This window comes from Rhinopithecus bieti, unplaced genomic scaffold, assembly GCF_001698545.2.
Source record: "Rhinopithecus bieti isolate Rb0 unplaced genomic scaffold, ASM169854v2 scaffold_36004, whole genome shotgun sequence".
In the NCBI taxonomy this organism is placed as follows: Eukaryota; Metazoa; Chordata; class Mammalia; order Primates; family Cercopithecidae; genus Rhinopithecus; species Rhinopithecus bieti.
Window position 1 is genome coordinate 2592042 of NW_016815976.1, and position 26484 is coordinate 2618525.

At 38.9% G+C, this 26484-nt stretch overlaps 1 long non-coding RNA gene across 5 annotated transcripts; it reads left to right on the forward strand.

Moving 5' to 3' along the window:
• Positions 1 to 7646: 7646 nt before the first annotated feature.
• LOC108516655 (uncharacterized) lies at positions 7647 to 21262 on the forward strand. Of its 5 annotated transcripts, none has more exons than XR_001881897.1 (6): positions 7647 to 7726; positions 7972 to 8070; positions 13901 to 13949; positions 19504 to 19844; positions 20320 to 20388; positions 21018 to 21262. It is a non-coding gene; the product is annotated as an uncharacterized LOC108516655 (long non-coding RNA). The 5 variants fall into 5 exon arrangements; XR_001881894.1 differs by having other exon boundaries at positions 7972 to 8066; XR_001881895.1 differs by having other exon boundaries at positions 7972 to 8066; positions 19504 to 19648.
• The last annotated feature ends 5222 nt before the right edge of the window (positions 21263 to 26484 follow it).

Consider the following 26484-nt stretch of genomic DNA (forward strand, 5'->3'; position numbering starts at 1 on the left):
CCATTGTGGCATGTAGTTGGCACAGTCTTTTTTGTTTTTTTATGAATCACATTTACCACCTGCTTATATTAATTTTCATGTACTTATACCCTGACCAAATTTATGCTCTTGGTGTTGTATGTACTGCAAGTTTCACTGCTGTCAAAACATATTTTAAAAAATAACCCATGGGTTTTAACCAGTATAGTCAAGATAAATTAGATTTTTTAAAGTAAAATCACCTTAATATTTAGATCAGCAAGAAAATGTGATTATGATTAACTTTTGCGCTTATGTGGCAAGATAGGACAGAGGTATACTAATGTTTTAAAAAATTTTTTTAAATTAATTTTCTAAACTGGGGATTGAAATGAGGAAAACGTAATAACTCCCATTGGTGGACTTGATGGCATCATTTACTCCATTATACTTTCTACTGAGTCCTGAGGCCTTTGCCTTAATGGTTTCTTTGAAAGGAAACATTTTCAGGAGAAAAGTCCTCTGCTTGTCACTCTTCTCTCTCCCCTCTTATCTGGCTGCTCTAATACTTCTGACCTTAACTTAAATGTCTTTTCCTCAGAGAAACCTTTACTGACCTGAAAGACTTGGTTAGTTCTTATATTGTAAGCTCTCTTAGTACCTTCTACTTTTTTTTTTTTCAGGCTTCATTATATTAATTTCAATTGCTTGTTAATATTTGTCCTTTATCCTAGACTGTAAACTCTAAGAGGGCAGGGGCTGTGTCTGTTTTCAGCATTCTACTTGTTTTCAGCATTCTACCCATTTCAGTGTCTGGCTCATACCACTTGCTTACTAAACATTTCTTGTCTAATTGGCTGGAGGATGAAAAAAGTCATGTAAGGGTATATGGCAACAGTAATTTTAACAATTATTTGCATTTGCATTTGTGTATGTATCGACACTAAACTAATAGTGGTGAACTTTTTTCTCTTCTTTTCTCCTTCTCTCTCTCTTTCCTTTCTCTCTCTCACTGTCTGTGTTTTGAGTACCACTGCATCAGATTACTGAAGTAGAAAGAATGGTTGACATTCTGTTTTAAAGTGACCATGTATTTGACCCACTTCTTCTCGAGTAATGTCATCACGATTGTATCTCATTGCTGTGGGTTCTCAGAGGCTGACAGGCGGAACAAGTTGCTTCAGCACACAGTCTTCATCTGTCATACAGAACAGCTTGTAGATTCTTATTATGTGAATGAAATATGGAGAGAGGGATATTTTTCTTCCTGGGCTATCAGGGTAATTGAAAGTAACCATATCAGGGCATGAAGGGGAAATGCAGGAAAATAGACTGCCTTTGTGAAGGGCAACTCATCTGCTCTCAGAACTGCAGGTATGTAGCCTCATCTCCAAATGCAAAGGCCTGGGAAGTGTTTCCCGTTATCAAAAGGCCTGAGATTTGACTAGCACCTTCTTTCAGTAAGGAAAATGCCTTGCTTCTCATTACCTCCCCTCAGCGCCTGATGAGATGCCACGACTGTTGTCTTTGGAGGTATCTCCCATGGGACTAGGGGCACAGGGCTTTTTGTGTTCTTTAGACAGGGAAGAAAACTGTTTTAGTATTCCAGATCAATAAACTGTAGTAGAAAATTGGAAATGTGCTATGAAAAATCATTAAGCAGAGAAATTCTACTGTTCCTGAGTTTTGGATCAGAAGAAATAAATAACACTTGACTGCTCTTATACTTAATGTTTTACAAGCTTGGCCCTAGTGAAATAGAATATCAGATACTACTGTATCAATGACACTTTACCTTAAATGATTTGGTCCTATAAATAGAAATTGTATTTATAGAATTGTTTTAGTTAACAGGAAGCTTTTTACTTAACACTGGTGAAAAGTACTAACATGGTGATGGAAAACAAGGTACAACTCAGCAGTCATTCAAGTCATGACTTTGTTATATTTTGAGATAGCTTTAAAATCACTTAGTCCAATAAAACTCTAAAGTACTCTAACTGCCACGTTGCTTTATCTAATTTATGAAACAGAGGCAAAGGAATCAACAATAACCTCCATTTACCATTATTAGATTAGCTATTACTGAAACCGCAGAAAGTATATAACGCTTTACTTTGTGTTCACTTGAATTTGGTTATTAAGCTTTGATGGAACTTTCATTTAACCAAATGCCTTTGTTTACAACAATAAGCATGTTAAGTCTATTGTATTCTGAATTTGGTATGACCGTTTTAGAACATGCCTCCTGTAAAGGCTTGTTAAAGTTACAGATTCTATTCATTTGTGTTCTGTCAAACATTTTCAATTTAATCCAGTTAGGGTCTCATTTTCTTACCAAGTTTCAAAAGATATATATATTTTCTCTTTGAGGCCCCTGCTTTTCAAGAATATAACCAGGCATTAACAAACATGAAACTACTCATAGCAACTACATAAAACTGATTTTCAAAATTGAATAAGCATCTGGTGGTCTGAAAATGTTTTATACCTGATATTTAAAAGATATTTTGACTATTGCCAGAAGGAATCAATTCCTTCATGCTGTTTCCCTTGCAGATGCTGTCATATGCCACAGTGTTGTGTAGAGCACAGGCTTTGGAGGAAGGGCAGACTTGGATTTGCACTTAAACTCTACGGCTTACATGCCTGTGACCTTGACTTTACCTCTTAAGGAGGTCAGTGAACTGTAACTGCCCTTTCCTCAGTGTGTAAAAGAGTTCATAATAGTACTTATCTCATAGTATTATATAAGAGAAGATTCATGTAAATACCTCAAACATGTAACTATTATTATAATTAATGTGTGTGTGTATATATGTGTGTGTGTGTCTATCCACACTGTATATATATGTACATGCTGCCGATTTGAGTGACACCTTATTGATTCTAAATTAGGTTACACTGGCAGAAATGCTATCATCCTTTCAGTGCTTAATGTTCTGGTATCATGGCCATATCTAAAAGTAACATGGGCTGGATGCAGTGGCTCATGCCTGTAATCCCAGCACTATGGGAGGCCGAGGTGGGCGGATCAGCTGAAGTCAGGAGTACAAGACCAGCCTGGCCAACATGGTAAAACCTGGTATCTATTAAAAATACAAAAATTAGCCGGATGTGGTGGCGTGTGCCAGTAGTGCCAGCTACTCGGGAGGCTGAGGCAAGAGAATCGCTTGAACCCAGGAGACAGAGTGAGCCGAGATCATGTCATTGCATTCCAGCCTGGGTAACAAGAATGAGACTCCATGTCAATAAAATAAAATAAAATAAAATAGTAACATGAAGCATGATTACCATTTTGGGTCTAGTCAGAGCCACAGCTTGAAGACAAATTACCATGTAGGTAGTCATTTCAGTTGCTGAGATTGGAACCCATGAACCAAATCCCTACTCCAAAGAAGTATTACTTTTAAAGTGGAATTTTATTTCAGTTCTTTTGGATTGACATAAAAGCTAGAATAAGGAATGTTGTAAACATGTGAACTAGAAATATACGGCCCTTAGGGATCCCAGCTACAGTATATTGTTTTTCATTTACCTTATTTATTTCCCAGATCTATTAAGCTTCTATCTGCCTTGCTCTCTTTGCATTTTTCATCTTCATCTCTATCCTTTACAGCCACATTTTTGGGGTAGTAGAGATGGGCTTGGTTAAATACACACTGTTTCACCCAGTGTCCTTTGGACCACTAACCCATAGAGAAGCAATAGGAAGTTGGGCTGGGAGATCTGCTCTCTGACATTGGTTTCCAGCAAATTTATATGGTTCTTAAGGAGGGTAGAATTTTTCCCCTTATCTGTATCATACTCTGTTGGCTTGAATAATGAGTCACAGAAGAATGAAACTTCTTTAGCTGTGAAAGTTTCAGCAAGAATAAATGTTAGACCCATCGTGTTAGTATAATGCAAAATAAGATAGCATTTAAAGACAGTCTCTGCTTCAGCATCATATTGATAATGCCCCTCACTCGAGTCAGGGATTGGGGACTTACTGAGATACACCATCTGGCAAAATGTGGAAGGCCAGTTTTGTGCCAACTGAAAAAGCTGCATCAGTTCCAACTCTTGTGTACTTTGCACATTATTGGATGCCTTGCAAAAACGTTTATCACTTTTTAATTAGGAAGGGCTAAGGGACTTCAGTACCCCAAAGAAAATGTCAGCAACCCAAAGATAGAAAAATTATCCAGTGGATTATAAGGGGCAGTAAGTATTTAACTTTGAGCTTGCACATGAAATGAGGACAGTTTCATACTAGGATCTGTGTTGGGGGACATGAGGGTGGTATGTATTTGGTCTGTCTGGGTAGAACTGGGGATCTGGTCTTTCTGTTGTTCTGACAGTTTCTCAGATTGTTTCTTCTGGAGCATGGTCAGTCCTTGAAAACACATGCCAAGAGATCAACTGTGTTCTGCTTCTTGGCCTATCATGTAAACTGTGGTCTGTCATGTTCATTAAAATGAAAATTTGTCGAATGGAATTTGCCCGACTGGCAGAATAGTTTAAATGTCAGATGTTGTTAGGCCTGGATATAAATATTATGTTTCTATTGTTAATTAATTGCAGCGCCTCAGTACCAGTGATCCAAAATCCAATTTAGTCTGCAATAGGCCTGTGGATAAGGGCCAGAGATAATGAATGCAGAAGGAAAAAATGTATTCAGAATTTTCATTGTATCTGTCAATGTCCTCTTAGAAAAATAGCAAATTTTGGTATGTCACTGTAGTTCAAGAGATGCAAAACAGGACAGAATTAAGACCCATTGTCTTTTGAAACCTCTCAAATGTTACTTACTATCAAATCTATTCCACTACTAGCCCTAAGTCTGTCCCAGCATCAAAATTTGTGACAGATGCTGCCCTGTTCCCTTGCCTTGATTCCCCGCATTGTTTCCACCCTTGAGTCTGTTGTTATGTTCACAGCTCATTTCAGAGTTGCTGGACTGAGGTACCTAGGCCCGTAATCCGCCTCATTTTTCTTTGCAGTATTCAGTTCCCTCTCCTTGTCTTGCCATCAACCCTTCCTTTCTTTTTCTTTTCGTCCTTTGTTTTGGTCCCCAGGCTCAGCAGCCTGTCTATCAAGTCTGCCACTGTTTGTTAAGATCATTTTGCATCCAAATTGAGCTGGTGGCTGAATATCACTCAGAATAACGCTGCTAGAACTGTCTGTATTAGTAAAGGGAGCAGAAATCTTGCCGCTGGTGCCCAGACCTCAGAGCTGACTGTTACTGCAAAGCCATGAGCCAGCAGGCATTTGTGACCGCTGTTCTCAACCAATATTTTGTTGAATGCTTGCTGTGAGCATGGCACCTTACCTGGCCACCTCCCTGGTGGTAGGTGTGCCAGGCACAGGAAGACTAATTAAGACTTTGGAAGGCAGGATTATTGTGTTCCAGTGGTCAGGGATCTTCCTGGCATCCTGGTCCATGACAACCTTGTTCTGCCCCTGCGATTATGCCAGCCAAGAAGCAGGAAAGGGAAGATGAACTTTGGTCTGCTCTGAGTTTCCCTGTCCGCAGTGTCTGTCAGATTAAAAATGAGAGGGAAGGAGGCCAGAGAGTCTTCCAGATGGAGAGTTCAGAGGAGGGCACAACCAGACTCCCTCTCTGCAGTGATGTTGCTGGGCCATCCGAGCACTGGGCCAGGAGCCAGGAGCAGAGGCTGCTGCCTGACCCTGCAGTGGAGTGGGAGCCTGGCAGAACAGTCACCCTTGGCTCAGGGTAGGAGCAGATTCAAATCAGGTGCACACAGGCCACGTGGTGGAGGTGGAGCATTTACCCCCAGGGCTGGGTGAGTCTGGTTGGATGTTGGACCCCACTCTTCTTAAGGGTGTTTTCCCCAAGTCACATGTGAGTAGAGTTGGCAACTGCAGAAACCAAATGGGGAGTTGGTATTCTCCAACCTCTCTGTTTTCTTCCTTTAGAATGAGGCAGGCTTGCAGGAAAGGTGACCTTAGTTAGGCTGGAGGCAGCAGTAACAGTGGTGGCCCTGCGTCCTTGGACTGACTTGCGTGTTCCAGTCAGCAGGGGTTTGGTGAGGTACTGACAGTCACTCTTCATGCCTCTTGGTAGCACAGCTTTATAACTGGTTTCAGCATTCATTGAAAAGTGTACAGTGTAGATGCTCCAGGAACAGAGTTTTGCTTAAATGAGAATGATTTTTTAAGTCTAAGGCTGTCTGAGGTCTGTGTCACAATGGAAAGGTAATGAATGAAGTTAAACACTGAGTATCTGGTTTTGCCTTCCGTATAAAAGGATTGTTTTAATATCGCATCTGCAAAACCTCAGTTTCTCCCCAAGATGAACCTCTTTTTCTCAAATTCAGGCTATTAGAGTTTGGGGGAGGACCTATGCTATTAGGAACAGAGCTATTTGACTTAAAATGTCATCCCATTCTGAGAAAACATACTGGGGCCATGTTAGGGCATCCCTGTGCAAATGCCACATTGTCAGAATGTCTCCCGCTGGGCATAGACTAGCCATGGCACCTTCCAGTCCTGGCTAGGGGTGGTACAATTTACTGCTTCCCCATTGCCTGGGCACTAACCCATCCAGGGTCGTGCTCTCTGAGATTTCAAGGAATTTGATTTGTCTGTGACTCTATGAATTTTTAGGTGCTAATTATTGGCTGATTGGTATTCTGTTCCTCAGATGTCACCTAATGATTTTCCAGAGCTTCTGCTACTTGGTAAATTTATTTTTCTGATGCATGGCAAATATGACAGCATTGAATAGATGTGGCAAGGGCATGTCGTATTGTGTGTATGTGTCTCAGGCCATAGGAGGGTAGGCTTCAGTAGAGAGATAACTTATTGTTTTGTGAAAACGTGGAGTATAAATTAAGAGAATGAGTGAAAACCAAGAACAAAACTCAAAACTAACCTTTGCCTAAGAATTTGCAATCAATTTTCGTTTGTAGTAATAATGAAAACTTATAATACTCCTTTATTAAAGAAATTTTACTAAGCATATGTGCCAGACAGTGTTCTAGAAGATTTAGATTTAATATAGGACAAGACAGATGTGGTCCGTGTTATTGCTGAACTTATAGTCAAATAGAAAGACTTTCACATACATTTTGACAATATTGATCAGCTCTCCAGGTAAATAACAAAAGTAAGAATTATTCTGGTCACCTCCCTGGACTCTAAATGTATCTGAGTTTCAGAAATTCTGAAAATATTCTATAATAAATGCATACATAAACATTGAAATAAAACTTCCAGGAATATATTTGAGAAGTGTTAGGTTTTTGGGGCCTTTGCTGCTGTCGAGGGTTTAAATTATTATTCAGATTCTTACATAATTCCATGTGTTTAAAATATTAATTTATCATTAGGTGGTTTAACAGGGCTGTGTTTTCCAACTGCCTGGTTTTCACCGATATGCAGGAAAGGTTTTAGAAAGCGGTTTAAGAATCTTCTCTTAGTTGAAAATTGGCTATCATTTGAAAGAATGCTGCAATAATTTGTCTGCAGTAACAGCTCACTGAACGTGGCATAAAAATGAAAACGAGGGCTGAATTTATTCAGTGTCTTCATTCTTGTACCTGAATGCACAGACTCTTTCCTAGGTATGTAAATAATTGTTAAAGACTTAAAGGTCAATAACCAATTCCTTAACATGGCAGTTAAGTCAGTTGAGGGCTACAGAATGCAACAATAGAGGCAAATCCCTCAGTTCCAGGCAGTGTTGCCTTAAGAATGGTGCAGTTGGATGGTACCCAGAGAAAGGTTTCTGTTGGGATAAGATGAATCACCATCAAAGCAGGTTTCTATATTTGGGAAAGATATTTGTTTAAATTCAGACCTATTTTTAAGGGAGCTGGGGTTTGGATCATGGTTTGAGAGGGTTGGGGTTTGTAAAGATCTTCTGGAGGACTATCCTCTGAAAAACCAGCAAGATAAATCAGTGTGTTATTGGCCTGTACTACTCTACTTCCATGTTTATTTATTTTAGGAGAACTGAAGCCCAAACCTATTTGGATTCATTTACATTTAATTTATGTCTTGTAGGAGGTGAAATGAAGGATACAGAGATTGTCTGCTCTAGAACAAAATATGGACGAATTAAGCATGAGAAAAGTGGGAAGTGGTATAACATTGTAACTGTAGGTGAAAATGGTTTCATGGCCTGTAGTTTAGATCCTTGGATTTTTAGGTCAAGGAAAACATGGGAAAGAGAGGGCTAATTTGAGTGGCTATTCCTGACTATTGTCTAGAGATCTATACTCTGGAACAAGAACTTTTGGGTTCTGACTTGCTCCCATTTTGGATAGCTAGGACACACACACACACACACACATTTTTAGATTTACACAAAGATATACACAAAGATGACAGAATCTGCTTGCATTAGTTTATTCAACAAGTACAGTTGTGTGCCACATAGTGACATTTCAGTCAATGATGGATTGCATATAGGACCATGGTTCCATAATATTATATTTACCGTAACTTTTCTATGTTTAGATGTTTAGATTAACAAATACTTACCATTGTGTTACAATTACTTACAGCATTTAGGACAGTAACATGCTTTACAGGTCTGTAACCTAGGAACAATAGGCTATACCATATAGGATAAGTGTATAGTGGGCTACACTTTCTAGGTTTGTGTAAGTACATGCAGTGATGTTTGCGCAATGACAAAATCACCTATGGGTGCATTTCTCAGAATATACTCCCATTACTAAGTGACACATGACTGTTTATTGAATGACTGTTGGGTGCCAGGATTGAATCTGGGGCTTTCAATGTGTGAGTAAGGTGGGGTTGGTTTGAACAATAAAGGCCATACATTTTAGAGAGCTTAGATTCTAATTAGGGTGAGAAAACATAAACACATGAGAAAGTAGTACATTAAGACAATAGCATGGATTCCTATCATAAGACACTATATGATTATGGTGAGACCAAAGGTCTGTTTAAAACCAGTCCTACCACCTGTCCCTTTCAACCTTCTCAGGAACCTTCAGCACTGGTTACGCTTTCTCTTCTACACTCACTCTGCATCTTAAACAGATCTTCTTCATTATCTTGATACATACTCAGCTTTTTTTCTGTTTAAAAACTATACAAACAAACCCTCTTCCAGCCCTTTGTCCTTTAGTTGCCACTCTTTCCTCCCCAATCGCAGCCAATCTTATCTAGAATTGTCTTTACTCATTGTCTTTGTTTAATGACTTCTACTTCTGTCTTAACCAATTCCAAACTGAATTCTGCCTCCATCAATCCACAAAACAGTTCCTGCTGAGTTCCTCATGACCTTCATATTGGGCATTTTTTAGGATTTATATCACTTGACCTTTCTGTGAATCTTGAGGATTTTGTTTTACTTCTCTGGCAACTGTTCTGTCTCTTATATAGGATTCATCCTCCTCAACACAACTGTTAGATGTTGAACTTGCTCATGGATCAGTCCTAGGGCCTTTTGTTTTTCTGCTTATACTGACTCCCTGGACAGTTGCATCCATATTCACAACTGCAGTTGCTTCCTACTTACAGATAACTTACCACTCTCAGGCCTCCCCTCTTAGCTACAGACTCATCTACCCAACTGCTTACCTGGATATTTTCCTTTAGATGTCTCTAAGGCACTTCAAATTCAATGTATCCACAACCAAACTAGTGATCTCTTTTGACTCCAGATGTGGACCTTCATCCAGTGGGATTTAGGTAAGGTCCTTGTCTAATCCCAATTCACAAAGGGAAACTGTCATAAAATTATAATTTTCGAACACATTTTAAAAATCATATTTAGTAATTGTTTTCCAACTTTAATGCATTATGGTAAGAAACCTTTGCTATCTGTTGTTTGATATTCATTGAGACTAGTTTCAGGCTTACTATGTGTTTAATTTCTGCTTATGTTTCTTATGTGCTTGTAAAGAATGTTGTGGCAGATTGCATTTTCCAAAGGTGGTCACATCAGCACATTTATCCAATCCTGTGCTTTTCTTACAGTGTAACAGACACTCCCTCTTTGAGGGGGGCAAGGCTGTTTTTCTCTTTCTTTTAGTCTGGGTGGGGGTTTTTGACTGCCCTGACTAGTGAAGTTCAGTGTAAATGGTGTTATGTGATTTCTGAGCCTAGGTCATAAAAAATACAGCTTCTGTTTGTCTCTCTCTCAGAACTCATCTTTGGAACTCAGCCACCATGTTGTGAGGAGACTCAAGCCACATGGAGAGGCCACATGGACGTATTCTAGCTGCTAGCCCTAGTTGTGGTCTCAGCTAACTCTGAGCAACAACTGGCAGATATGTGAGGGCATGAGTCTTCAGATGATCCCAGCTCCTAACTTAGATATTTGAGGGCATGAGACTTCACATGATTCCAGCCCCTAACTTTCTAGTCTCCTAGCTAAAGCCTCAGGCTTTATGTAGCATACAGAAAAGCCATCCTGCTGAACCCTGCCAGAATTCTTGATCCATAGAAACCGTGAGAGATAATAAATTCTTACTTTTATTTTTAAATATCTAATTTTTGGATAATTTGTTATATGTCGATAAAAAATGAATATAAATACTTTCTCTTTTATTATTGCTAACTTCAGTCATGCCTAACAATAACTTATTTCCATCAGCTTTTTTTTGGTTCCTATTTCCTTGGTGTGTACTTATCCACACTTTTCAAAACTTATGTTTAAATTTGTTTCTTATAAACAACACATAGCAAGATTTTAAAACGTTTGTTTTGATAAAATTTTAACAGATGTACTTACCCTGATTCCTGACACAGTTGGACTGTGTTAAAATATTTTCTTTTGTATTGTCTATTCAGCATGTTTTCCTTTGCTTCTTTCTCCCTTCCATTTCAATGTTGTATAGAGAATCAATTGTGTTTTCTTTACTCCATGTTGTTTCCTCTATTGATTTGGAAATTTCTATTCTTTTGGTTATTACTCTTATATGTTTTAAAATTCAGAAATAGAGCATACATGCAAAATAATTTGTGCAAGTATACATATACAGTTTAAAGAAAATAATAAACTGATTGTCTAGATACCTCTTTCTAGGCCAAGAAACAGAGCATTACCATATTCTAGAATCCCCCTTATCCCTTTCACATATTCCATCTCCTCTCCCACTCTCAAGATAAAGATAGCCTGAATTCTGTGTAAATTTCTTCCCTTTCTTTATTTTGTTTTGTACCACTTACAGTTTATATTCAAAAACAACACAGTATTTATTTTTGTCTTTTTGAATGTTATACAAATAGAATAATATGTATAGCTTTCTGTGACTCACTTGTTTTGTTTTACATCATATTTTGAGAGGCAGCTATGTTGATGTAGGTAACTGTTTCATTGATTTTTCAAAGTTATATAATATTGTATTCTAAGAATATGTAAAAAAATGTGTTTATCATATTGCTGATAGATGTTTGGGTTGTTTTCTGTATTTTTTGCCATGCTGGCAATACTGCTGTAAACATTCTACAAGTCTCTGTGAGTATGTGTGCAAGGGCCTCTTTCGTTATATAGACAGATTAAAAAAATGCTGGTTATCCTTAACAAGTTAATCAGTAGTTTTAATGCATATCTTTAATGCCTTAAGTAGTATTTCTGTCCTCCTTCTAAACAATTTATTACCCCCTTCTTCATTCCATATGATTGTGATAAACCACTCAGTTTCACTTTATTGGCAAATCCTAAAAATTATTTTGTTTTTTTAAACTAGGGCTTAATAATTATTAATCAATGCCCATTACTTATTGTTAAAGTTACTAGATTTACCATCATACTTACTAATTTCTCTGTTCACTATTGCTTCTTGTTTCTCACTCCTTCCTTCTGAGATAAATTCCCACTTATTCAAGCATATCTTATTTTAGTATTTCTTTTGGCAAAAGTAAACTATTGTGAGCACTGAACAATCTTTTTTTTTTTTTGAAAAGTGTTCCTATTTATCTATTGTTCTCTATTATTCTTGAATGATGGGTTTAGTATGGGCATATAATTTTTTCTTTTCTTTTTTTTTTTTTTTGAGGAAAAGTTCTCTCTTGTTGCCCAGGCTGGAGTGCAGTGGTGCAATTTCAGTTCACTGCAACCTCTGCCTCCTGGGTTCAAGCAGTTCTCCTTCCTCAGCCTCCTGAGCAGCTGGGATTACAGGCGCCCACCACCAAGTCCAGATAATTTTTGGATTTTTAGTACAGATAAGGTTTCACCACGTTGGCCATACTGGTCTCAAACTCTGGACTTCAGATGATCTGCCCGCCTTGGCCTCCCAAAGTGCTGGGATTGCAGGCGTGAGCCAAAGTGCCCGGCCTGTTGCTTTACTTTTATTTTTGCTGATGACATGTTCTTTTGCCAGAAGTCTCTTTTTTTTTCCCTCTCTGGTTGACTTTATTTTTATCTCTGGTGTTCTGTGATTTCATCCTGAGTATCAAAGTATGCATTTGCTTTTATTTATCTTTTGAGATATTGGTATACTTTTCAAGAGAACTCATGTCTTTCATTCTAGAAACTCTACATCCATTATATTTTTATATTGGCTTTTTCTCTTTCTTTTGAACTTGGCTATATATGTGTGTGTGTGCATGTGTGTGTATGTATGTGTGTGTATATATATGTATGTGTATATATACACATGTGTATGTATGTACACGTGTGTGTATATAGGCACATATGTATATACATGTATGCACATATGTATACATACACACACATATATGTATTTTAAATCATCATCGTATTTGTTTAGCATTTCTGTGTTTGGAGTGGAAAGGGATTCAGCTCAATCTCCATGTTATCAGATTATTAATCTCTTAGATTTCACAAATGCAATATTATACTATTTTATCAAGTATTCTCCAGACTATGTTTCTTCTAAACTCATTTGTAATCCGTGTAACTCAGGAGGAAGGAGAAATTTCTGGTGCTGTCCCATAGAAGGGACTTATCTCCTGCATTAATAGTCTAAGATTTACATCTTAGCCCATAAGTCTGACCTGTTCTTTGGTGGTCATGCATCAGTGGTAATGCATTCTTTGGTGGAATAGAGGGATGTGGAGGGAAACAGTCCAGTAAGAGCTAAAACAATCCCGTAAGATATTGAAGGAAAAAAAAAGAACCATGGAAAAACTATGGTGTAGTTTTCTATCCCCAACTACTGTACCTTTCAGAGATGTTAGGACCTAGCCAAAAATGAGAGAAAGAGATGTATTCCCATTACTAGTGACTACAGAGGCACCTTATGAGTAAGGCTGGATGATTAAAGAACCAGCTTCATGAATCCGTAAGTTATTGCTGTTGTTTTGCAGATCTTTTGTCACATTGACTTGCATGTGGTCAGTGCATAGTATTTATGTTTTGATCACAGAAAGCTGAAGTTAACAAGATTTGATTTGAAATGTCAAGTTGTGACTTCCTTTGTTTTGTGAGTTTCTTCTGAGAGAAGGCTGCAGTCTACGTACAGAAAGGATGATGTCCCTGTAAGCATGCACACATATACTTACGGAACAAGTGTTGAGGTCTTTATTAGAAGGACCATGCACCTCATATAAATGAAATAAGTATCACTAAGTGAAACTTTTTCAGAGAAATGGAAATAGAGCATGCGAGAAAGATGACAAAAAGAAATAAGAAAATAAAATGCTTAGTCAGATTGAGTATGTCACACTCGTGTTTAATTTGATTTTCATCTCTCTACTTTATAAGCTGTTCCCATTCTGTTGAGGAGTTCACACTCCAAAAGATTTGACTGTAGATTTGGCCAAGGTTTGTGTGCTTCAATTCTGGGTAGATGTGTGGACCATTTTCAGTTTCTGACTGTCTTTTTTTTGGCCTCTTGTGCGGGAGGTATGAGGCACAGTTTTATCAATGGTTTATTTGGCTAGCACCATATACCATGGCATATGGAAATTCTATTTAGAGACATGGGGAGAAAACGTTTGTTGTTTTACTCACAGACAACTCTGTCTTTCATTTTTTATCTCTTTGTAGCTTTGAAGCTCAGCAAAGAAGAGAAATCCATTGAGAACGGTCTGTAAAGGTAAGTGTATTTATTACATGGCCTTGACAAACATTGCCTTTACAACATTGATTTTTCTTTTATTCAGAGATTTAAACACTTGGACTAAAGATATAGCTGACAGGACAACTTCCTTAACCACCTGCTTGTCCTCCCTCTTAGGCAAAAGTGCTGAGCAGTAGTTAGCAGAGAGCAGGAGGAAATAAAATGATGTGTTGAGAGTAGACAAATGCGATTGTATGCTTGCTGACTTTTGCTTTCTTCTCAGCAGTTAAGACATTCCAATGGAGCTAAGTTTACTATGATTAATGCTAGATGGAAAAAGAATGCACTTGTACTACTTCTGGCCAATAGTTAAATAAAACTAGCTGGCCAAATAAAGCATTTAAAATAAAATGCAGAGTGGCATTTCAATTGGGTTGGATGAAATTTATTGCGAAAGTCAGTTGTGCTGTTGCATGGAAGATCTAGTTTTGTAGAAAGAAAAGAGCCACTGAATTTGGTGTATCTAATTTCATTCCACCCAGTCACTCTGAGCCCTAAATGAATTACAGGAAATGAACTTCCAAGCTTGAAGCAATGGGAAAAGTACCTACTCGGCCTCTTGTGAAACATTACAATCAAGTTGGTTTTACATGGAAAATGTAATTGTTTCCTCTTTGCTAGGTATATTTATAAGCATACCTCTGTACAGCATTGTTCTTTGATTCATTGTTTAATTTCTGTTCTGCATGAAGTATTTTAATTTAAAGAATTCATTCTGGGCAATTATAGGGCTGCAGTTTCATCAAGAGTCTTTGGTGGCCAGGGTGAAATATGCTATAATTTTACGTTTGTTTTCATCATAAATTACATTTTTGACACTTTTAGGGCTTTTCTGTCATTTTATTACAGCAATCATAACTATGACCACTTTAGTTAAAGTTGAAAAGCCATTTTGATTTACCTTATACTTTAAGTTCTTACTTACTTCTTGACAAATCTACTTCTGGGGCTGAATTTTTCATGTTTATTTGGAGGGCAAAGAAGAATTTTACAGGGATATTGGAGAAACCCCTTTTAGATAATCAAAATATGAGTTATAAAAAAAATCCTCTTGTCTTAGGATTTGCTTTGGGGCAACTAAACTCTAGTGCATGAAAACTGGTTGGCTTGGAATTTTGCCATGATGGTTGAACATCAGTGAAGAAAAGACTGTCTTAAGCAGTAGATAATTCTTATTTTCAGCCATATAACTACATGTCTCTGGACTGTTGAGCCACACCTTGGAATAAAGAAATACTTGATAGCTTTTAGAAATAAATGCTCATAAATAATTGGATCTAGTGGTGATGTAGCCATCTTGACAACTTTGTAATCTTTTGGCACAGATATGATGCTTCCTTTCCTCTTGGGGAGTGTTTCCACACAGGCACAGTCCATTTTCTCTACTCTCAATGGAACTCTTTTGTTGAATTTGTACTCTGGAATCAGACGTGGGTTTAGTCATGATTTGGCTTTTACTAGCTATTGGACTGCGGACAACTTACTCACCCTCTTAGAGTCCCAGTTTCCTGATCTGTGAAGTGGGGATAATACTGTTTTTGGCTTCATGTAGTTGTGGAGAATTAAATGAAGTATTCTGTACCAAGGGCTTAGAAGAAGTCCTGGCCCGTGATAAGTGCTCAGTAGATGTGAGCTGCTTCTGCTCTAATTAATGTCATCATCATCATCAGCAGCAGCATCCTTATGAATTTATTCATTATATATTTTTATGAGTCTATTCATTTTAGAAGCTTCAGGATAATATTTCTAAAATAAGCATGTTGTTACCAAAGAAGGGAAAATTCTGCTTGGTCCTTAGGAATCAAGTGAAAAGGTAACTTACAGGTAATATAGGAAGTAAGGCCTCTGGACGTGAAAAAGTTATTAGGCTGAAGTTTTGTAGGTATTAGGAAAACTACCTTCTTTTGTTGTCGTCAATTACTAATTAATAGTCTTGAGAAATTAGGAATCTACTGCTGTTTAGCTTCTTCAAGAATTTTTAAAGAAAGCCTTGGTAAGTACAGAGGGAACCCCCCTCACCAACTTTTTTTTTTTTTTTTTTTCTATCGTGTATATGTTTTTCCTTCCTAACAGCACCTTTATGTCTTTTTGAGGTAATTAGGCTAGTGGAACTGTAATCAGGGGCCCTACCCAGGGGCCTGCACCCAGCCTATGGATGGGTGTATGACCACAAGCTTGGCAAAGTAAATGCTCCTTCTTTGGAATCTGATTCTTTAGCTAAAGGATTCTCCCTTGTCCTAGACTGGCATTCTGATCTGCCAGTATGTACTATGAGACCACTGTTGCCTCCATGTCTGTTTTGGCTAGTCATGACCTCCAAACCTTATTTTCCATTCTGCCGTGGATTGACTGAGACTCCAATATCCTTTCAATAATTCTTAAATTAGCCAATTGGTTTCTGCTGCTTGCAACTACAGAACCCTAATTGAGAGTATAGTCTATTCATTAGTGAGCTAGATTTGGAATAAATATGGTATGTTTGGAGGTTTACAATTAAAGTGCCACTCATTACTTTCTTTCATCATGTGTAAGTAGCTCAGTGTTTGCAGTAGATTACAAAAGATACAGAGTTCTTTCTTAGAATCTCAAAAACAGGTTATTTTGCTGAACTTCCCAGTACTCCTGTGTTTGGTACAGGGAAGTCACTCTTGGCTGCTTCTCTTAGCTCTCAAAGAATGTATATGTATGTGGGGGTAGGGCTGGAAATGAGAAGAGAAGCAGAGAAGTCATCCCTCCCAATTTCTGGGGCCCTGGTCTCTTTGTGTCATGGGGATTGTGAAGGGACTGAGATTTTCTTCTGTTTACCCCCAGCAACCCCAAACACAACAGGTATATTCTTTAAACATTTTTCTACTTTTCCCTGAATTTTATTTGTCCTTTGAATACTGTTCTTACCCTACTGAACACCTTCTTTTCAATGATGTGTAAAATGTGATTGAAAACTCAATTACTTCCTGTTCTGGCATTGCTTGTGGAATGGAGAATGAGGATGGAATGGGCAAGTTTTCTCTATTTCCCCTTGTGTCTTATTTGTTGACTATTTCTGTGCTCTGTGCAGTGCCTAGAACAAAACTAGTTAATTTTTTTTTTTTTTTTTAACAGGGATATCAATGTTGCACTCCTACTGTGAATAAATAGCATGACAGTATTATATGGTGAGAAGAGCCTTAGCTGGGGTATTAGGAAACATTCCTTCTAGTTTTGGCTCTGCCATTTGCTAGCTTTGTGACTCTCTGCAAGATTCCCAACTTTCTTTAAGATCTCAGGTTCCTCACCTGTAAAATGAGGATAACTTTTGCCCTATTTATTGCACAGGGCTGTTTTGAGGATCACATAAAGACAATATATATGAAAGTGCTTAGTAAATTTTTAACAAATGCATAACATCACCATATTGCTATCATGCCATGAATATTTCTTAAACAGATGAAAATTTGAGGGGCTTGTTTTAGGAGGCTGAGTAGGAAAAGAGACAAATTAACAGCGATGACAACAACAACAATAACAACAACAACCCTGTATAGTGCTTGTGCTGGGTATTCATTTGTGCTTCCAGCTCCTCTCTCTTCTAAACAGCTCTGCACCAAGGGCCTAACCTCTATTGCAGGCATTCCCTGGGCTCCCTTGTTGGCTGGCTTTCTGTTGTATTAGCCAGAGGAAGGAACTGGATGAAGACCTGGGAACACGAGGCTGAAATATTCTTCCCTACTTTCTTTTTTTTTTTTTTTTTTTTTTTTTGGTTGAGACAGAGTCTCGCTCTGTCGCCCAGGCTGGAGTGCAGTGGCCGGATCTCAGCTCACTGCAAGCTCCGCCTCCCGGGTTTACGCCATTCTCCTGCCTCAGCCTCCCAAGTAGCTGGGACTACAGGCACCCGCCACCTCGCCCGGCTAGTTTTTTGTATTTTTTTAGTAGAGACGGGGTTTCACTGTGTTAGCCAGGATGGTCTCTATCTCCTGACCTCATGATCCGCCCATCTCGGCCTCCCAAAGTGCTGGGATTACAGGCTTGAGCCACCACGCCCAGCCTCTTCCCTACTTTCTTCTCTGCAGCACTGTGGGTTGGCAATGACTGTATCCCTCTAAGGAAGGCCACGGTTCCTGTTGGGGGTCTCTCTTCTGCAGATACAGCTCTTTCCACCGTCTGGTAACTGCTTCTTCCCTTTGCCCCTTTGAGTCTAGAGTGTTAATGGAATTTTTGCTAATTCCAGCACACTAGACCATCCCTCAGTGGTCTTCCCTTAACCCTACCTTCACCCCAGGTAAAGATGTCATCCCCTTCCTGCTGCGACCTTGATTGTACAAAGGAATTTTTTCTTTTTTTTTTTTTTTTTTTGGAGACGGAGTCTCGCTCTGCTGCCCAGGCTGGAGTGCAGTGGCCAGATCTCAGCTCACTGCAAGCTCCGCCTCCCGGGTTCACGCCATTCTCCTGGCTCAGCCTCCGGAGTAGCCGGGACTACAGGCGCCCGCCACTTCGCCCGGCTAGTTTTTTGTATTTTTTAGTAGAGACGGGGTTTCACCGTATTAGCCAGGATGGTCTCGATCTCCTGACCTCGTGATCCGCCCGTCTCGGCCTCCCAAAGTGCTGGGATTACAGGCTTGAGCCACCGCGCCCGGCCAGGAATTTTTTCTTTATATATTGTTCCACCATCCTCAGCTGAATTCAGCAAATATCTTTTTAGGATTTAGAGTGTGCCAGGGAAAAAAAGTAAGTCTTTATCGTACACTTTTAAGAAATGGACATTTTGATGGCATAGTTGGTGATATTATATCATTTTTTTTAAAGCAAGTTTTGGTAAATTGAAAAGCTTTATATTAACCCTAGTATATAAAGAAATACCATATTGTACTTATATGCATTATGAATTACCTTTTACATTTTATTTTATTTTATCAAAGCAATGTATCTAAATTGTTTAAATAAAACTGCATTACGAAGCAAATATTTAAAAACTGCAACATCTATGCCTTCTTTCTACCTCTCTCTGGATTGCTTCCCCAGAATTAGCAACTTTCTACTCTGATGTTTCTGGTGTTTACCTCTCTCTTTCTAAATAATGTACTTATATTATTCTTTCCTAATTTATCAATTTTAGCAATAGCTCTCTGATCCTTTCCACTCCTACCACTTCTGATCCCCACAGCCTCCTGACATACTTATATTATAATTTTTATTTAAATCAACAGGTAATATTTACATTATCACGATTATGTAGTTTTTTTCTACTGCTAAGCCAAATGGTATTTGTTATGTTTTCTTTAATATAAATTTTTTTGTCTTTCTTGGAATTAATATGTGCTTTAAAAAAATTTGCCTACTTTAGGCATCTACCTTATAAGGTAGGTAGTAATAGCACGTCAATTTTGTAGGTGGGTCATGTTAGTATTTCCATTTTATAGATGTGGAAATTGAGACTTAAGGCTAAGTATTTTTTCCAAGGTCACATAGCTAATAAGTGTTAGAACTGGGAGAAGACACCAACCAGCCAGTCTGTTCACAGAGCCCGCCTTCTTAATCATTATATTACTTACAGATACTGTCACTTCAGTTACCCTGATGGCTACTTTAAAAAAAATTCCTGGGTTCTATCTTCAGAGATTCAAAATCAGTGGGGCTGAGATGGAGAACCAAGTATCTGTATTGTAAAAAGCTCTACAGGTGATTCCATTGATCAGCAGGTTTGAGAACTTCTGTTCCATATCCTATCATTACTGTAATTACCATCATCACAATCATGATCATCAACATCATTATCATCTTCATCATCATCGCCACCACTACCATCAGCAGTAACAAATGCTGTCTTGCTCAGTGCTCTCAGTAACTGACTAGAAATCCTGGTGTTTGTTAAAGCAGCTACATTTGACTTCATAGGTGAGATCATCACACTAGTGAGTGATTCAGTAATAATTCATCTGGCCATTTTTTAAGTTTGGCAAATGCTTTGGGAGAAATTGTGCCCCATAGAAGTAGACAAGCTTATTTTTTCCAGCTCAGCCTGTTGTTGTTTTATCTGGTACAAAAGCAATGAGAACTTTGTCCCTGTACTTAACTCTGACCTTTAAGGGGTTTTTTTTTTTTTTTTTTTTCTTTTTTCCCTGAGAGTTCCTAAAATGACATCTGGGGAAATATAAAGTCCTAGTGAAAGAGAAACTTTGAAGTCTTTGTTCTGTTTGATTTCCACTTCCCCACTATCACACCCCCTACTAACCACCCCCCTCACCCTTTGCTTATGGCATTTCTTGTTTATCACGCATGAGAGAAGCAATAAAATTTGGCCTGGGGTTTTCTCATTCCTAGGTGTGAAATTGTTTCAGAACTATAATAATAATACTTTGCATTTGTATAGTGCTTTTATTTGAAGATCTAAAAGTGTTCCTTTGGTGTTAATAGAGCTTCCCATCACCCTCTGAAGTAGGTAAGTATTATTAGAGGATATTTCCTTCAAGAACATTTTCACTTTACATCCCACGTGTGATTTGAAAATGCTTGTGTATTATTTGGGAATCTCAACTCTTTAAAGTGCCATACATATAAGGCAATTCTTTTATTTATATTCAATCTTCGTTAATGCCCAGAACGTTGAGGGAAATACAGCAATTCTTCATAAATGAGGGTGGCATTATTTAGAAAGTATTAAAAGCAGTTTGGTATTGCCTTTTATTGGAATGTTTTGAAAATATTTAATAATGCTTATTAGCTACAGAACTATCTGTTGTACAGTTAGTTTTCCTTTTTTTAATGTGGCAGGATTTGCAGGAAGGAAAATATTAAATAATTAGTGGTGTTAGAACCCAATCCTCCAAAGTATGGTACCTTAGCATGCTGAGTACTTTAAACTGAAGGAAATACATTGGAAAGCCCTCAGAACCAAGGTCTTTCTGGCAATCTGCCATCATCCTGCCTCCTACTTCTCTTCCACCCCTTAAGCAAGTCATATAAACCAGAATTCCTCTTCCCTAAGGTGGGTCATAGAAACTAGAACGTCTCTTCCCCACAGCAAGCCATGAAACCTAGAAAAGTCATTCTCTTCCTTCTCTCTTGAAGATCCTCATTCCATAGGGGCCCTGCTCCATACTTGGAAGAAGGAATGTTGCACAGAGAAGTCAAGAAGAATCTGAACAGTCAGGACTTGCTGGTCCCCACCACCACCCGCACCACCGCCAATCTATTTTCTGTTTCCAGTAGAACACACCCCTTTTGTTCTACCACATGGCTGTGCATTATTCACTGAACCTAAGCATAAAAACCATTTTCCTTGAGTCTTTGGGTCTTCATTTCTGAAGGCTGCTGTGCCACATAAAACTTTGATTAAATACATTTGTTATGCTTTTCTCTTGCTGACCTGTCTTTTGTTATAGGAGTGTTGACTGTGACTCTTATGAGAGGTGAGGATAGGTATCACACCTTTCCACCCCTACAGTGGGAACTTGGCCTGGTATTGTGCAATCCTTTGGTTGTTCATGATGTGTCAAATCAACTAAAAATACAAACTGAGTGTGCATTCTGATTTAAAGATTTCATTCTGAAAAATTGTTTTGAATGCTGCATAAATTGCAAGCATGCATACGTTCGTAACAGTTTACTTTTTTTTCTCTAAGTGTTAGGAAGTTCTAAGTGGTATTTGGGGTGTCTACTCACTTAAGGTCATTGATGCAAAAATGCTGCAGGTCTGTTACAGCACAAAACATTTTTAAAAAGGCCCTCTGAACTTTAGTCCACACTGGTCACCATCAGAGGCTTCTTGTCTGTGCAGTGCTGGGTAGCCCTGTTGCATCTGTGCAAAGAAGGCTTCACTGTGACTTCAAGATCCCAGTAGTCATTTTCCCAGTATCCCATCGCTATCCCTATCAAAAGTCCTGTCACCTCTCTAGAGTTCTGCCAGGAAGTAGGGTGCCAGCTTCCACTACTTTAAGGAACTGATTCAGCTTCTCTTCAATATCAGGAAAGACCAGTCCTTACTGTACTCCAACTGCCCATCTAAACAAGATCAGAGAAAAACACTTTTAAGCAAAACAAAACAACCCAAATTATCTTTATTTTAGACCTTCCTGCTGGTATCTAACACATTCCCTTCAATGAATTTAGGCTTTTTTGCAAAAGAAAAATCTTTAATGGGGACTAGATTTAGGGGATTGGGGATTGCCTTTTAGTATCTTTTGCGTTTGAATGTGCCCCGGAGACAAAGAGAAGAAGGCAAAGTCTTGAAGTTTTTGAGATGTAAAAGGGAACAGTATACACAGGAGGGATAGCAAAAAGTACAAACTGATGTTTTAAAATTATGCTGCGCCTAATTCAACACTGAGACAAGGTGATGCCTCACCATTCGTGTGGTACTTTATGACTCCCATGATAAGTGTCAGATGATCACATGATTAATCCTTTTTCTAGCATCTCAGTTGTCTTTTTTTATAGGGAGAATTCACTGAAGACCCATCATCTAAAAATTTTGGGGAATGTGGGTGGAATTATGAATCTCTGCATCATTTTCTCCTAAGTCTTTGCTCGAAGGAGTCCACATACATTTGCTGCTAATTATGTGAAGATGGATTTATCACTGAAGATGCCTTTGGCTGCAAATAATCAAAAAGTCAACTTGAAATGGTTCAAACAATAGGGGAATTAAAAGAAAAAAGCTCCCTGCCCTCTGCAAGTCTACCTGCTGAGTCCCATGGATGTCATGATTGATGGGAAGGCATTATAGAATCCTGGCTCCAAATGTCTGGAATCTAACTGCAATCCACTTTTCCCTAGTGCCAAGCAACTGGGGACCCACCAGGGTGCCTTTGATGGTTGTCACTGTGTAGCAGGGAGAGGATTTTGAGCACTCAGCTGTTGACAGATTGCTAAGTACTGTCAATTATTTTGTGAGTTGCTCTACCAAGTTACATTTGAAAATCCACCAAATAAAACCCATCAGAATAAGAAAAATGAATTATCTCAGGGAATAAGACCTCCTGGGAGGGGGTGCAATTTCAGGTTTTGTTAATTCAGTGGCTCAACAGTGTTACCAAAGTGCCTATCTCTTGCTCTTTTTCCTCTGCCATCTTCAGTGTGTTGACTTTGTTCTTAGACTGGCTGCCTTCATAGTTCTAAGATGGCTGCTTCCCTTTTGGGAGCCACAGGCAGACATGGCAACATCCACTGGCAAAATAAAATATATGTTTTATATGTCCCTTTTTAAAAGCAAGGAACCATTCCTGTAACCCCCCAGCAGACTTCCCCTTAAGTCTCATTTAGTTGATTGCAGTCCCATGCTCCTTCCTAAATCAGACACTGGCACGCGGAATGGGACTCATCCCTGGTGGCTTAGATTGGTGCTTCCCGACTTTGTTCTTGTTATGGCGCACATGGAAAATATAATTTGGCCAACACGTTAAGCAATCAGAAGAGGCTGTTCACAGCTGGGGTGGCTGATGTGTGTGTATAGGGCATGGATATGGGCTGCTCTGGGTCTGCCCAGCTGCCCTCGGGGCTAAAGGGATATCAGAGCAGCTGTTACCCTTTCCCTGCTTTAAACTAATCAGATTTTATTTCTTTTCTGGGATAATCTCACCTTCCCTTGAGTACGTAGCTTTGTGGAGGGAGTCCACCCTAATAAAATTGGGGCTTATGCTAGTCAGGATTCTTCAGAGAAACAGAAACAAAAGGTTATTTGTTGGTTTATTTACTTATTGTGAGGTATTGGCTTATGTGATTCTGGAAGCTGAGAAGTTCCATGATGCGCTATCTGCAAGCTGGAGACCCAGGAAAGCCGGTGGTGTAATTCAGTCCAAGTCCTAAGACCTGAGAACCAATGGAGCCAATGGCATAATCCCAGTCTGAGGGCAGGCGAAGATGAGATCAGGTATTCCAGTTCACACAGTGAAACAGAAACAGGGCAAATTTCTCCCTTCTTCTCCTTTTCTTCTTTTCAACAGACTGGATGATGGCCTTTTGTTTAAATGCTAATCTCACCCAGAGACACTCTCACAGACACATCCAGAAGTAATATTTAATTTGGGCACCCCATGGCCCAGTTGAGTTGACATACAACATTAACCAGCACAGGGCTTTACCTGTAAAGTGAAAGAGGGAAATTTCTGGTTGACAGGCCCTCAGCAGCATCTGCTGTGTCAATGTTCTTGTCTTTGCATATGTACCTAATCTCCTTTTTGAATCATTAGTTCCTTAGTTTCTTATCAGGAAAGGACTAAGCCTTGCAGATTTTAAGTGCTCAATCATTATTTGTATATTGAATGAATGAATATACACTCAACCTACATGACTGACTGATGCATTCAATACTATCGATCTCCTGTAATACACTAGGAATGTGCTGTGTGAGGTACAAGGAACATGGGCCGGGCAGATGATTTTATGCCCTAGGGAAGGAGACAGATCATAACTAGTAAACCAACAAAGCATATACAGTTAGAAGTTTTGTAAATCTTATTTAGGAAACATCAAGAGGCAAAACGTAGCAGGCCTCCTCATTTGGAGTGGTCAGAGTTAATGACATTTAAGTTAAGATCTGAAAGAAGGACAAGAGGAAGGATTCAGCTTGTAATGAGTGGGGGAAGAGAGTTCAGAGTTCTGAACCTTGCAACTCTGTCTTAGGGATAATTTGTTTTCAAGAAACAATACAAAACAAACAGTGACAAAAACGATGAAAGATGAGGCTTCTACAAGGTCACAGGATAGCTTACTCATTTGACAAAAGGTTAGACGTTGAGCTTCCTGAAGCCTTAGCCCAGGAAGTGGCTGACCCTCAAAAACTAACCACAGTGCAATGGGTAAATGGAGAAACATAATCTCTCAGCATCTCCATCCTGAAGAGCAGTGGACTCTCAGGAGCCTCATAACCTCTCACCTCTTCTCTCTGCAGACTGGCTTCTTTGCATATCCAGCCAGCTATGGCCACCCATGCAACTCCCTGTGCCTCATTCAAGGGGGTGATAGAGACTAACTGTATTCCTGTATTCCTCCTTCCTCTGGGAAAGAATCTGAGTGGTTGGAGGTAGTTCAGGTGTCCACCCTTGCCGGAGTCACCTGTGGCCAAGGGCACAAAGTCTACCTGTTTAGCTGCCATCTTAATTCTACTTTATCTTACTTGGCAGGACTGGGAGAGACTCTGGGTAAGTGGAGTACAGGGCAGGAAGCTGGATTAGTGCCCCTGTTATTAATAAATGCTGCCTTTCTAGTTCTTCAACTTTAATAATACTGGAAGAGTCCCAGTGATGTAAATAACTTAGTTACCACCTGGTTTATTTAGTTGAGTACTTATACCCACTACAGGGCATTGTGTACAGCAGATGCTTAAGAAATAGTGATGGTGATAATAACAAAATTGAATGTGAACTATGATGTAGTTCTTTCCTAATGGTGCAGGTTAATTATATTGTTTTAATGAAAATGCTTCTTTGTTTTGTGGATAAACATCTTTTCTATAAGGTTCAGTCTATGTCTTTATTTTTTTCTTTAACTCCTGCATTTTGAGAATCACAGTCTATATATTTAAATCACTTAGAATTACTGTATTACTATTATAAAAGTAATTCATTTGCTTTTTAGAATATTTGGAAACCAGTTCAGAGAAAGAGAAGAAAATAGAAATTGTTTATAATCCTACTGCCCAGAGATGACTCCATGTGACATTTCTGGGTGCGTTTTTCCCAGTTAGTTCTTTATGTAGGCATGTTTTTTAATAAAATGGCACATACTGCTTTTTCCATTCAACGTTATATTGTGAACATTAAGAATTCTCCTACTGCATCCTCATCTCCTGCTGCACTGTATTCTGTCGTGTGGGTAGAAGGTACCAAAGTGAATGTACAGATTTGGAAAGCACCTCTGCTGCTGAATGGGATCCTTAGGCTGGAATGGATTGGAATGCTGACCCTGAGGTTTGTGTAGCAGTACAGATACTACCTGAGTGACTTCAGGAAGAGCAGTGTGATTGTGGAATTTGGTCAGAAATTAAGTTCGTATGATAATGATCACTTGTGTCTGTTTGGCCACTGCTTTTCTGAGGATAATTTGAATGAAGCTCATTGACTATTCTGCAAGGAGGATGGCTCAGCTTGAACATCCCTGTAAGGAAAATAATCAATGTCTCCCTCAGGGTTCTGGGAAGCTTCTTTGCTGCTCAGGTTGAGGTGGCCTCTGCAGTCTGTGCTTGCTTCTCCCGATAAAGCAAATTGCAAGCATGCCAAATTGCTTTGCTCCAGCTTAACCCTATCCAGAATGAATCCATAAATGCTACAAAAGGAAAGCTTATGAACATATGCTACACAGAACTTAGAAAATGTCCTGTCTACTTAATCCTTTTCCTACTTCAGGGGGAAAAAAGTCTATTTATATTTGAACTGAGAATTGAGGGATCACAAAAATGAAGATTGGATGCCAAGCTAGGAATCACCAGTTGTGTTTTCTCATTTCCCTTAGAGCCACAGGTTGATTTTTCAATACAGCTATGTCAGTGGGGAAATGTGCTGTTCTTTCTAGAGTTCTTAGATTCACTCCCAATTATGTG